Raw genomic sequence first — 13388 nt, 5'->3', positions numbered from 1 at the left:
ACAAGGGCCATACAACCTGCATAGCCTTTCCTTGAGACCCTGCTCACCATCTATCTCCCTTCTCTCCACCTCCTAACACTTCTTCACCGGTTTCATTCCTACTAATCCTTTTAAGATTCAATATACAGGAGGGGTTTATAGATTCCCTCAGCCAGATAGGGAAGAAGGGCGTTCCTTCTTTGTCTTTGATTAGCAACTTCAGTAGTTCCCCGAGCGAAAATTCAAAACTGGCCCCTGTACACAGAGGGCAAGGAGAGATGGAAGAAAGGCAGACCACTCCAGCTTGGTAAGTTGCAGGTTTAAGAAGCAAGAGAACTTATATACAAGGTTTGTCTTGGGCAGCTGCAAGACAGGTAGATCCCCATGCCACTTGCCAGATTCTTAAAAGTTTATACTGAGACCTTAATGGGGTTCAGTCACATACAGAGTCCAGATGATCTCAACAGCTCATTACTCTTTTAAGGCTGAATCCTTGAAATGGCTCCTACTGTGGAAATGGTGAGTAGAACTTATATTCCAAGACAGGGAAGAGGGAAGGAGTCTGATTGCCCAGCTTGAAGGTCAACTGGTGGTCATATCCTTTCAGCCTTTTGTCACATCTGTGCAACATAAAAACCACCATATTATCTATCATACCTGCTTATAATGAAGTACAGTTATCTGGTCATGTGCCTGGTTCCCTTACTAAAATACAAAGTCCTTGAAAGCAGGGACTCTCCTGGTGGCTGGCATATATAGCAGATGTTCAATGTTTGCTGAATGAAGTATCCTGATTAGAGCTCAATACCTTTGTTCCTTGAGCCTGAGCCTGGCTGGGTTATTAAGCATCCCATCATGTCTGTCTTTATGTGTTGTATATCATCCACCTTGCATTTAGATAGCTCTTCTGAGTCTTTTGGGAACCACAGTAGTTGATTTTATTATGAAACTTTGCTATAGGGACACCTGGGTTGCTCAGTCAGTTGAGCATCTGCCTGCAGCTCAGGTCATAATCCCTACAAAGGGATCTCTGTCTGTTTCTCTCTCAAATAAATAAAATCTTAAAAAAAAAAAAACTTTGCTATAAACACATCTTTTCAGTTTGATAACAGACATCTTTTTTCTTATAAAGCAATTTCATTTTTTTATCTCTCACTCTTCTTATTCTTCTGGGATCATAGACTTAGAACACATCCATTTACTACTCAGATTTATTTTTTTCTTGAGAGATGTAACTTCTTGATTGCTGCATCATTAAAAAAATCAAAAACTTCCTGATTTTATGTGTTGACATGTTCTTTAGTATCAAGGACAATGATTCTTCACCTTATCAGATTGGTGTCCACTATTTTATAAGTTAAATCTGTAACATCCCCTTTACTATCCTGAAGTGAAATACATAGATATAATCTACCTCACATGTGTATCTTCAAACAAATAAAAACAATGCTCTAACAGCAATATCGAGGAGAAATAAAAAGCCATTTATATATAAAAAAGATACTTCAATATGTATATGTTTGATGTAAATGATGGGAAATATGTATATATAACTCTGCCCCTAGTTCCTGGCACAGAGCTCCTAAATCCCTTGGAATTTCCTGGGTAATAGTAATGTCTTTTGTTCTAATGAGGCAACTCCTTGTGGGCTCCTGGTTGGCTCCTGGATGGTCACCAAACAGAACTAGCTGCAATTAGAAGCTTGGAATATTCAGCCCCACCCTCCAAAGAAGGAAAAGGGACTGGAAATGGAGTTGATAATTGATCATGCCTATGTAATGAGGCCTCCATAAAATCCCAATATCATGGAGTTCAGAGAGCTTCCAGGCTGGGAAACACATGGAGGTTCTGGGACAATAGCTTGCCTGGAGAGGGCATGGAAGTTCTATCCCTGTGTATCTATTCATCTGGGTATTCATCTGTATCCTTTATCACATCCTTTATTATATAATCAACTGGTAAATGTAACTAAATGTTTCCTTGGTTCTGTGAGCTGTTCTAGCAGACAATTGAATCCAAGGAGGAGGTCATGGGAACTTCTGATATGTAGCCAAGTCAGACAGAGGTTATGGGTAACTGGGGGACCTACTACTTATCACCTGAAGTCAGAACAGTCTTATGGGACTGAGCCCTTAAATCTGTGGAATCTGATGCTCTCTCAGTGTCAGAATTGAGTTACATTGTGAGACACGTAGCTGACGTAACACAGAATTATTTGGCTTGTGAAAAAAATCCCACATCTCATATCAGAAGTTGTGGGTTTAATAGCAGTATCAAAGTAAAGAAAGAAAACTGAGTTTTTTTCTTTTCAAAGATTTTATTTCTTTATTTGAGAGAGTGAGCAAGAAGAGGAACAAAGGGAGAGGGACAAGCAGACTCCATGCTGAGTGTGGAGTCCAATGCAAGGCTCCATCCAACAACGCTGAGATCATGACCTGAACTGAAATCAAGAGCTAGTTGTTCAGGATCTCTGGGTGGCGCAGCGGTTTGGCGCCTGCCTTTGGCCCAGGGCGTGATCCTGGAGACCTGGGATCAAATCCCACACCGGGCTTCCGGTGCATGGAGCCTGCTTCTCCCTCTGCCTGTGTCTTTGCCTCTCTCTCTGTGTGACTATCGTAAATAAATAAAGATTTAAAAAAAAAAATTCCAGGTGTTTACTCTGTGACAGGTAGTTTTCTAGATTCTTTATTTAAAAAAAAAAAAAAAAAAAAAAGAGCCAGTTGTTGGAATGCCTGAGTGGCTAGTGGTTGAGCGTATGCCTTTGGCTCAGGGCATACTCCTGGTCTAGGGATCAAGTCCCATATCGGGCTCCCTGCGAGGAGCCTGCTTCTCCTGCTTCTCTTCTTCTCTGCCTATGTCTCTGCCTCTCTCTGTGTCTCATGGATAAATAAATAAAACCTTTAAAAAAGAGAGAGAGAGCTAATTGTTTAACCAACTGAGCCACCTAGGCACCCTGAAAATTGAGTTTTTCTTTACACTCCTTGGTTTGACTACATTTAAAGACTTAATGAGGTTTTCAAATGTTTCTGCCTATACATAGCAAATGCAAGCACCACACATGCAGCCTGATGCTGATGTTTTATATTGATGAGCTGTCAAAATTGTGATTTTACAACTTTCAAAAAGGTTTTCAATTAAACAATCTTTGGATTAACATAGTAATTGCATTCCTAGGAGAATTCACTGTATCTGAAAACCATGTGAGAAATATATTGTGCTTATATGTAAAATGAAATTGTGTTCCAGACTTATATTATAATAGATTTTTCACCTACATGCATGTGAATATCTGTGAGACATTGGGAAATCATAAGGATGGGGGCCAAATCTTGGCTGTGCCAGACTTCCCTAGAAGGGCACGTAGCCTCTAACCACCTCCACAGTAAATGGTCACAGTGCCCCTAAATCATTTTGACAACCAACAATTTGGTTATAGATTTCCAAAATATCCCAAGTGGTTTGAAATAGTGGTTCTTAAATTTTGATGGTCATAAGAATCACTTGAGGAATTATTTGGAATGCAAATTCCTTAGCCCCATCTTAGAAATTCTGATTCAGTAGGTAGGGGAAGGACTCTGGAGTCCATGTTTTTTTATTGACTACCTTAAGAATTCTGTCCCTCAAAACTCACTCTGACAAGCTTTGCTCTTCACTAGAGCCATGATACTCAACTACAGTGGTCTAATGAAGAAGCCAACATATGGCAAGGGACCAATTTACCCCATATGAACCTTTATATTTAGTATTTTTAAAAATATTTTATTTATTTATTTGAGAGAGAGAGAGCCAGAGAGCACAAGCAGGAAGAACAGCAGAGGGAGAGGGAGAAGCAGGCTCCCCCTGAGCAGGGAGCCCAATGTAGGACTGGATCCCAGGACCCTGAGAGAATGACCTGAGCTGAAGGCAGACACCCAACTGACTGAGCCACCCAGGTGCCCCAAGAACCTTATATTTAGAGCTGTTCATTTGGTACATTTATGTTTTAAGGCCATACAAATTGTGATCATATTGTTGGCAGTATACTTTATTGCTATCACTTTATGACACCAACAAAAGTAAAAATGCCATTAATAGTTGAAAATTGTAATAATTCTGCTGAGTATATTCTTGCTACTATAATAACTATTTAACACAGAAGTAAATCTTAAAACTCAAGTGATAATAGAAGGCCAGAAAAGCAATGGATAGTGTTAGGTGAGGTTAGGGAAAGTATTTAGAGGAGACAGAGGAGCCCCAGGTTAATGGTAGCCTACCAAGAAGTTCAAACAGACAACAGGGCCAAAATAAAATGGCATCCTACACTTCCAAGTGAACATCACAACTGAGAGAGGCTTGATTTAACGATTAATATGGAAACACAATACCCCACCTGGATGACATCTGTTTTCCAGTTGAAAACCAAGCACAGCTCCAGAATTTGATCAGAGGCTTTTCTTGTGAGCAGACATGTAGTTCATCAACATAGGCCTATGGCCTATGGCAGGTACAAGTTGTTTGAGAGGAAGTAGGAAGACTGCTTTATGGGAAAGGAGTCAGGCAAAGTGAGTGAGAGAATCTTGAATAATATTTTATGGAGGCTATGAAAAAAGTCTGTTGACTTATCCCTGGAACATAACTAAGGGGCCTGGCTTAACAAACAACACAGACCCAGATTTAAATCTTAGCTTGGCCAAGTTGTAAAGGTGGGATATTGGACAAGTCACTTAACCTCTCTGTGCCTGTTTGCTCATCTATAAAATGAAGATAATAACAATACAGTGCCTGTCTCACAGACTTGTCCTGAGGATGAAATGGCATCATCACTATAAAGTATCTGACGCAGGGAAAGTGTTTTTAAAATGTTAGCAGGGTTTTTTCCTCTTTTATAAAAATTTTCAACATGCAGCAGGGTTGAAAGAATTTTGCAAGGACCATCTCATCACTCACGCACTAGATTCTACCGTTAATATTTCACTACACTTGCTGTCTAGCAATTTTTCTATCCCTCTTTCCACCACTTATCTATCTTATTTTTTTAATGAAATCGATTGCCAACACCAGTAGACTTCTCCCTAAATACTTCAGCATATAGAAGCAATTATTTTTACCCTCCTCTCATAACCAGAATGAGCCTGTTTATCAGATTCAATGTCTCCGTCAAATAATTCTGATGAACATTGCCAAATTGCTTCTCTTTGATACCCCTTTTGTCTGTGTTACTTTCTCTCTGTTGCACAGTTTATGTAGATATTTTACATCAATTTAGGCAACAAGGTTATTTTACAAGAAATAAAGCCTTATCAAGATTCCACTCAGGGCATCTGGCTGGTTCAGTTGGTGGAGCACATGACTCTTGATCTCAGAGTTGTGAGTTTGAGCCCCAGACTGGATGTAGAGATTACTTAAAAATAAATTTTTTTTTTTTTTTTTTTTTTTTTAAGACTACACTCTAGTCCCAGTTAGAGTACTCTCAAGTCAGGGCAGATAGTTGCAGTAGTTGGACTCAGCCATTAGGAGTGGTTTTACCTGTGCTGTTGGCAACTCCCCCCTTCCCATCTCTACTCCTCCCCTGTTTACTTAGCACTCAGTGAACATTATTTAAGATCTCTGAAATCCACTTCCATGAATTTAAGAAGTGTAAAAGACTAAAGTCAGGGGGAAAACACCTCATAAAGGTCAAGGATTAGGATGTACAAATCAGTTTTGAAGAGCCCTAGAATCATTTCCACGTTTTTCTGCTAATGGAACATTCTTTTATATGACTGCAGTACTCAGCAGGAGATAATACTTAAATAGGGTAGATGTTATTTGGATAAGTGGAGAGAAGAGAAGGAGAGAAAGGGAGAAAAACTGAGTGTTGGAGAGACCGGGACAATGGAAGCAAGAGGATGTGTGCCATACAGTGCTGGCTGACTTCTCTTCTTTTTCTGTATTAACTGTAGCTTGGTACGTGATTGCTCAACTGTGCTGTATCTCCCAACTTCCCTTGAGTAGAGGTGCTATGTGCTTGCCCATTCCTAGTCAGAGACTTTCAGATAGCCTGCTTTTTACGCCTTTTCATGGGTTAAAAAGATGTCCTGAGTCTGTGTTCATATTTATTATTGAGGACAATGTCCTCCATAGAGGTTATGATTGAGAAATAAGACGGAAGGAATCTGTGTGACTGCATGGAGCAGACTTGTTTAGTCTGCTCTTTAAATTAAGACATGAATTTGTCTTTTCTGAACCATTTGAGTCTCTGTTATAGCAGCTAACATAACATTAACTAATATGAATATATGTTGAGAAACAGAGAAATAAGAGTAAATTTGGTAACAGAACAATTAGAAATGCTGGGAGGAGTGGTTTAGGTTTATCTTGTAGACAGTGGAGAGAATAGCAGTTCTTTTTTTTTTTTTTTTTTTTTTTTTTTTTTTAAGTAAACTACACCAAGCAGGGGCTTGAACTTACAACCCCAAGATGAAGAGTCACATGTTCCACCAACTGAGCCAGTCAGGTGCCCAGAAAATTGTTAGTTCTTAAACCAAACAGTGCCGTGATAAAGCAAGTATTTCAGGAAATTAGACTGGTAGCATGAAAGCCTTCAGGAAGAGGTATTTGCTGTGAAACAAGTGTGAGCCTGAACAGACCACAATATTGACTGTGGAAAAGAAGGAAAGATAAAGAGGAAGGAAAACAATCAAGAGACTTTACAAAGAGAAGCTACAGGCCTTGGTGACCAACTGGTGATAGGGAATGAAGGATAACCAGGAGGCAAAGAAAAGCCCTAGAAGTACTGATACAGTAGGAATTGCTGGCAGGAAAATGGAAATTGGAAGATTAACTTTAAAAAAAATCATAAATAGCTTGGAGTGTGGCAGGAGACCCAGATCCTGCCATCACCAATTTTGCTTATAGTCCTTCCGATCCAACAGGAGTCCATGTACCACCATTTCTAAAGCAAACTTTACAGGCAAGGGACAGTCCCTAAAAAAGGACTGTAGCTCTGAGAAACCTGCCCACTCACCTATTTTCATTTAAGGAACTGAAACACAAGGCTTGTGAACACCCAGAGAGATGAAATCTTTAGTATGTGAAAACTACTAAAGTAGTTATGATTGCTAAAAAGCAATCATAAAACACTCATTTTAAAAAAATACCTCTCTTTAATCTCCATGTTTGTATTGTTTAGGCCCGATGGTGTCATATATGCTAATTTTGCACATAGAGCACTGCCTGGAAGTATGACACAGTGTATGAACTTGGTTTCTGTAACAGTAGTAATATCCGATGTTTCACAAACATGAAATCCAATATAATTACTTGCACAGATTTAGAATTAACATTTTTCAGAACTGGTAATAAAGCCATCATGGAAGTCCTACGTTTCTGATATGTCTCAACAGAGGACCATTACATTTTAAGGTTGGAAGGAATCTTTTAGAAATTGAGGCACAGAAAATTTAAGTACTTTGCCCATATTCATGAAAGCTGGTTAGTTGGTGAGTTGAAACTTGAAACTAGACTTCCAAACTCTTGTTTGGTCTTTTCCCACCTGCCACATTTCATTTCCAAATGTGATTTAAGACATAAAACAACGTAAAGATATGTGTAGCTAACTTGCAGCCATAATCTCACTAATAAAAACACTAACATATAGAGTGCTTAGCATCTGTAGGTTTATATCTTTTAAGACTCTTATTCTTTCCTAAGAGTTCTCAAATCACCATCTCTATGGGAAAAGTAAAAATAAGTCCTTTAACATGTTTTATTAAAGGCACGGTGTCTTTTTTTTAAAAAACATTTTATTTATTTATGAGAGACACAGAGAGAGAGAGGCAGAGACACAGGCAGAGGGAGAAGCAGGCTCCACGCAGGAAGCCCGATGTGGGACTCAATCCCAGGACTCCAGGAGTCCCCGGGCCAAAGGCAGGCACTAAACCGCTGAGCCACCCAGGGATGCCAAAGGCACAGTGTCTTACTCATCATTTGTTCTCTCTAAGGTTTAGTACAGTGCCCTGAGTATTGTAGATGCTCAGTAAATATCTTTTTTAAAAAAGATTTATTGGGGATCCCTGGGTGGCGCAGCAGTTTGGCGCCTGCCTTTGGCCCAGGGCGCGATCCTGGAGACCCAGGATCGAATCCCACATTGGGCTCCCGGTGCATGGAGCCTGCTTCTCCCTCTGCCTATGTCTCTGCCTCTCTCTCTCTCTGTGTGACTATCATAAATAAATAAAAATTTAAAAATTAAATAAATAAATAAATAAAAAGATTTATTTATTTATTCATGAGATGGGACGCTTGGGTGGCTGGGGGTTGAGTGCCTGCCTTCATGTCAGGTTGTGATCCTGGGGTCCCCAGATGGAGTCCCACATTGGGTTCCCTGCGGGGAGCCTGCTTCTCCCTCTGCCTGTGTCTCTGCCTCTCTCTCTCTGTCTCTGTCTCTGTCTCTCATGAATAAATAAATAAATCTTTTATATATATATCTTTATATATATGTATATAAAGGTACAAGATTCAACTCTTTGACTGCAAAGAAGTACGTAAATAATTATGCCTGCAGAGAGGTATAATAGTGATTAGAGTATGACAAATGCCAAAATCATGCATTACTATCATAAAAGCAAGCTGAGTCAATCAGTTAACAAATTCTTTAGTAATATTCAAAGTCCTTAATTTTTGCTAAAAGTTTTTATTTTAAAATCACAGCATCAAGGAGTGCCTGGGTGACTCAGTCCATTAAGCATCTGACTCTGTCTCAGCTCAGGTCATGATCTCAGGATTGTGAGTTTGAGCCCCACATGGAGCTCTTCACTCAACAGGGAGTCTGCTTAAGATTCTTGCTCTCTCTCTCCCCCTGCCCCTTCCCTCCCCAATCTCTTGCAAATATATAAATAAATAAATATTTCTTAAAAACTACAGCATTGAAAACATACATCTAAAACATTCTATTTTTTAAAAGATTTTATTTATTTATTCATGAGTACATCTGAAACACTTAAAAGAAAGATTGGAGAAAAGAAAAATGACCTGTAATTCTACCTCACTAAGACAAATGTCACCAATGCACAGTGTGTATGTGTTCCCGTCCAGAACTTTTTTATATGCAAACTTCGATGTATTTCTCTGCTATTACTCAATCATGGCAAAAAAATTAAAGCAGAAAATGAGACTCAATTAAATTGACCTCACCCCCAACCCTGTGCAAAAAATATCCAAGAATAATGGTTGGGAGTATATCCTCACATATTTTTTTTCTTTATTTCTTTATTTCTTTATTTATTTTATTTATTTTTTTTTATAAAGCAAAGGGCTTTCTTTTTTTTTTTTAATTTTTATTTATTTACTTATGATAGTCACAGAGAGAGAGAGAGGCACAGAGACACAGGCAGAGGGAGAAGCAGGCTCCATGCATCAGGAGCCTGATATGGGATTCGATCCCGGGTCTCCAGGATCGCGCCCTGGGCCAAAGGCAGGCGCCAAACCGCTGCGCCACCCAGGGATCCCTTTTTTTCTTTATTTAATATAGCTACCATCATGAATACTATACATACATAAAATTTGGTAGGCTTTTTAAAACAATGTTATACTATTAATATTTTCCTGCATTGTTATAGTCTTATGTGTGTGTATGTTTGGTTATATTGTTTGTTTGTTTATCTGCTACATACCTTTTATACTAACTGTGTAAGGAAGGACGATGACTAGAAAATGGATGTCCTAGGAAACTGGAGATTGTTCCAAAGTTTAAAGGTCTTAATAAGGTTAAAAGACAGATTTTGTGTGACCATGAAGTGGGAAAGTTAGGAAAATAGATTATGATCTGAAAGTTGGACTTTCTAAGTTGCAGCACAAGAAAGGCTTATATTGGGTTGCCTGGGTGGCTCAGTGGTTGAGCGTCTGCCTTAGACTCAGGGTGTGATCCCAGTTCTGGGGATCAAGTCTCACATCGGGAGCCTACTTCTCCCTAAGCCTACGTCTCTTCCTCTCTCTCTGTCATGAATAAATAAATAAAATCTTAAAAAAAAGAAAAAGAAAGTCTTATATTTGTTACCTAGCAACTGAGATTGAAGACAAGCATAACTTTCATCTAGTAATTTAATTATTCTAAATATTTCATCTAATATTTACAGCCAACTATCAAAAACTCTATTGAAGTTCAAAATGTTTTAAACCTAATTTTGGATATTGGATGGAACTTTTCCATTTTTATAGTAAACATATACACATTTATCTGTAATTAGTTATTATTAAAAATGATAGATAATATTATAAATCATAAAATTATACTTTAATACTATTGGGTAGGGCACCTGGGTGGCTCAGTCAGTTAAGTATCTGCCTTTGACTCAGGTCATGATCCCGGAGTCCTGGGATCAAGTCCCATATCAGGGTCCCTGCTCAGCCGGGAGTCTGCTTCCCCCTCTGCCCCTCCCCTCTGCTCATACTCTCTCTCTCATGCTCTCTGTCTCTAATTAATTAATTAATTAATTAATTAAAAAGACTACTGGGTATGTTTTGAATACATTATTTGCCTTAAAAGTTATATGATTTAGGTCTCATCATTTTGCTAAATGGTTCTTGTTGGGTTCTATCTATATAAATGAAAATTAAACTTAATAAACATTGAATTAATCAATGATTAAGTACTTACCATCTGCCAAACCCTGTGCTAGGCCCTTGGAATACAGAGGAGAAATTATGTCTGAGCATCAAAGACCTTCCAGCTAGTGGGGACACAGACCTGCCAATCCAATATAAGATAATTAGAGCTGAAATAGGAGGGATAGAATACAATATAGAGCGTGGAGTCTTTTCTCCTGCTTTGCTGAGCCCAGAAGACCTCTCTTTCTGTCCAAGATAGTATCACAGTTCGTCACGTAGGCCTCAGATAGAACTGCCTATGTCCAAAGTCTCACAGAATCTGTCATGAATACAGTTCCGTTATCTTTTGGCTCTAAACCCCTCCTCTGCTGTGACTCTAAATCATCATCAGGCTGATGATTGTGACAGATGCCATCCCACGTCCTTTACTGTTCTGGCTTTCCCATCTGCCTCTTGAACCTCCTTATACCAGAACACTTTCATATTTCTGCAGCCACAGAACAAATCTCACCATATACATGAACTCATGTTGGAGGAAGTAGAGAGTGAAAGTGGCATCTAACTTCATTTTTAGCACTTGAGCTCCAATGAGAATACCTTGGTAATCCATGAGAGAAAACTCAGCAGCTCAATGATATGGAAGATGGATTAAGGGAAGTATAAAATTAAAGACAGGTGACTGTTAAGAAAAATAGTTTTAATAATGGTAGGGAGAGAAGATAAGTGCTTGATCTGAGGCAGTGGCTTTGGAAAAAAGATATTTGGGGAGGTAGGGAAATAGACCTGGCAGGTTTCTGCTTTGAGCAACTATATTAATTGTGGTGCCAGTCAATGATCTAAGAACTCCAGGGGACTGGAATGTCTCCCTTTGTATTACTGTAAATCCAAATAGTAAAAGGCCCCCTGCCTATCATTCTTTCTCCTCTTGCCCCTTTTTTAATGGAGCCTTGATTTTGTTTGGCTAATCAAGCCAAAAAAAATGCCAATTTTGTTTTTAACTCAGTCATGATAATCTCTGCCACAAATGCCAATTTTGTTTTTAACTCAGTCATGATAATCTTGAGCCAAAGAGTGGTTTAGGAATTGGCAAATGATACAATTCTGACTGATACAGGAGGGGAAGTTTGCTGGGGAGATTCTGGAATACATTTTTTTCATTAATGAAAAGAGATACCCAGGAATTCACTGGACTTTGCTTTGTCTGCATGTGACAAGTAAACTAGAGAAGCCATTTTAAGACCATGAATTAAAAATAAAAGCAATGTGCTGAAGATGTTAGAGCAGAAAGATTTAGAAGTAGTCTGAGTTTTCAGTGACATGGTTAGCTACTGAGTTGGAATCATCTCACCTCAGACTCCTTGTTACATGGAAGACCATAAATACTCCTGTTTGGTTCAAGCCAGTTGAGTTGAGGTTCCTGTTGAGGTTCCTGTTTGCAGCCTGTTTGCTGCACAGAATGGTTTAAGAAATATAGAACTGTCCCTAAAAGAGAATTCTAGCTATAGAATAAGATCTTTAGGACTGGATCCTCAATGATCCAACCAATGGCCAAGAGCAGTTCACTACTGAGAAAGTGAACCAACTCTTCGAGGTCTGAGATCTTGGAAAATGGTCTCCACTAAAATATATGTTTCTTTAAAGTGGGTATTTAAGTCTATCAATATTAAGTTAAGACAGTACTTTAATTTTCACTTCCTGTATTACGCTTGTAGTTACTGTATGCATACTGTTGCTTAAGACCACTGGCAGATTCAGAAATAGAACACAGTGCCCACGCCAAAATGGAAGTTTACAACTTTGACAAAGAGTACAGGAAATAAAAGTCAACTAAACAGGAAGTAAACAGAGTAGAACAGAACAGCCGGAAATATTTGAACCTAGCACAAAAATTAATCTGTCTGAAGAAGACGTAAGACCCAAGTGAAACATTTAAAGCTGTAATCTTTAGTTTGTAAACATTTTAAGGGGATCATGAAAGTGGGAAGAAAACACAAGGAATTGAAAAGAAAACTTTTCTGCAAATTCCTTGACCCTTCTCCCATGAAGAGGTGGATTCTGTGGCCTCTTTCTTTGAAACTGGGCCAAACCTTAATGACTGTTTGACCAATAAATTATGGAAGAAGTGACATTACATGAATTTCCAGCCTAGGTCATAAAAGTTGGTGCAGAGATGCCTGGGTGGTTCAATCAGTTAAGCATACAACTGTAGATTTTGGTTCAGGTCATGATCTCAGGGTTGTGACATTGAGCCCCATATTGGGCTCCACACCCTGCTTAAGATTCTCATCTCTCTCTGTCTCCCTCTGCCTCCCACAAAAACAAACAAACAAAAAACGTGGCGCAGATTCTCTTAGGCTTGTTGGGCCCCAAATTAGAGCCATGAGCCACGTGTAAAAAGCATTACTACCCTGAGGTCACCATCCCATGAAGAAGCACAAGCTAACCCATGCGGACAGACCACATGGAGATCTAGATGGTGAAAGAGAGATGTCCGGGCATCCCACACTCTACCAATGCCCAGTCTTCCAGCTCCTGCAACTTCACAAGATACCTTAAGACAGAACTACCTAGTGGAGCTCTTCCTGAATTCCTGACCCACAGAAACCTTGAGAGATAATACAGGGATTATTGTTTTAAGCCAAGGAGCTTTGGGGTGGTTTGTTATGCAACCACAGATAACCAGAACAATAGATGAGTTGATTTAAATATGATGGCTCTTTATTAAGCAAGGAAAGAACTCCAAAGGCCCATTAATGACATTAGAGCTAATTACCATGACAAGCCAAGTGAAGTGTTGGTTTCCCGTCAAAGGATCTGCTACCAATAATAAAAGCAAATAATTGGTG

Source organism: Canis lupus, chromosome 10, assembly GCF_003254725.2.
Source record: "Canis lupus dingo isolate Sandy chromosome 10, ASM325472v2, whole genome shotgun sequence".
Lineage (NCBI taxonomy): Eukaryota > Metazoa > Chordata > Mammalia > Carnivora > Canidae > Canis > Canis lupus.
This window is presented reverse-complemented; position numbering follows the sequence as displayed.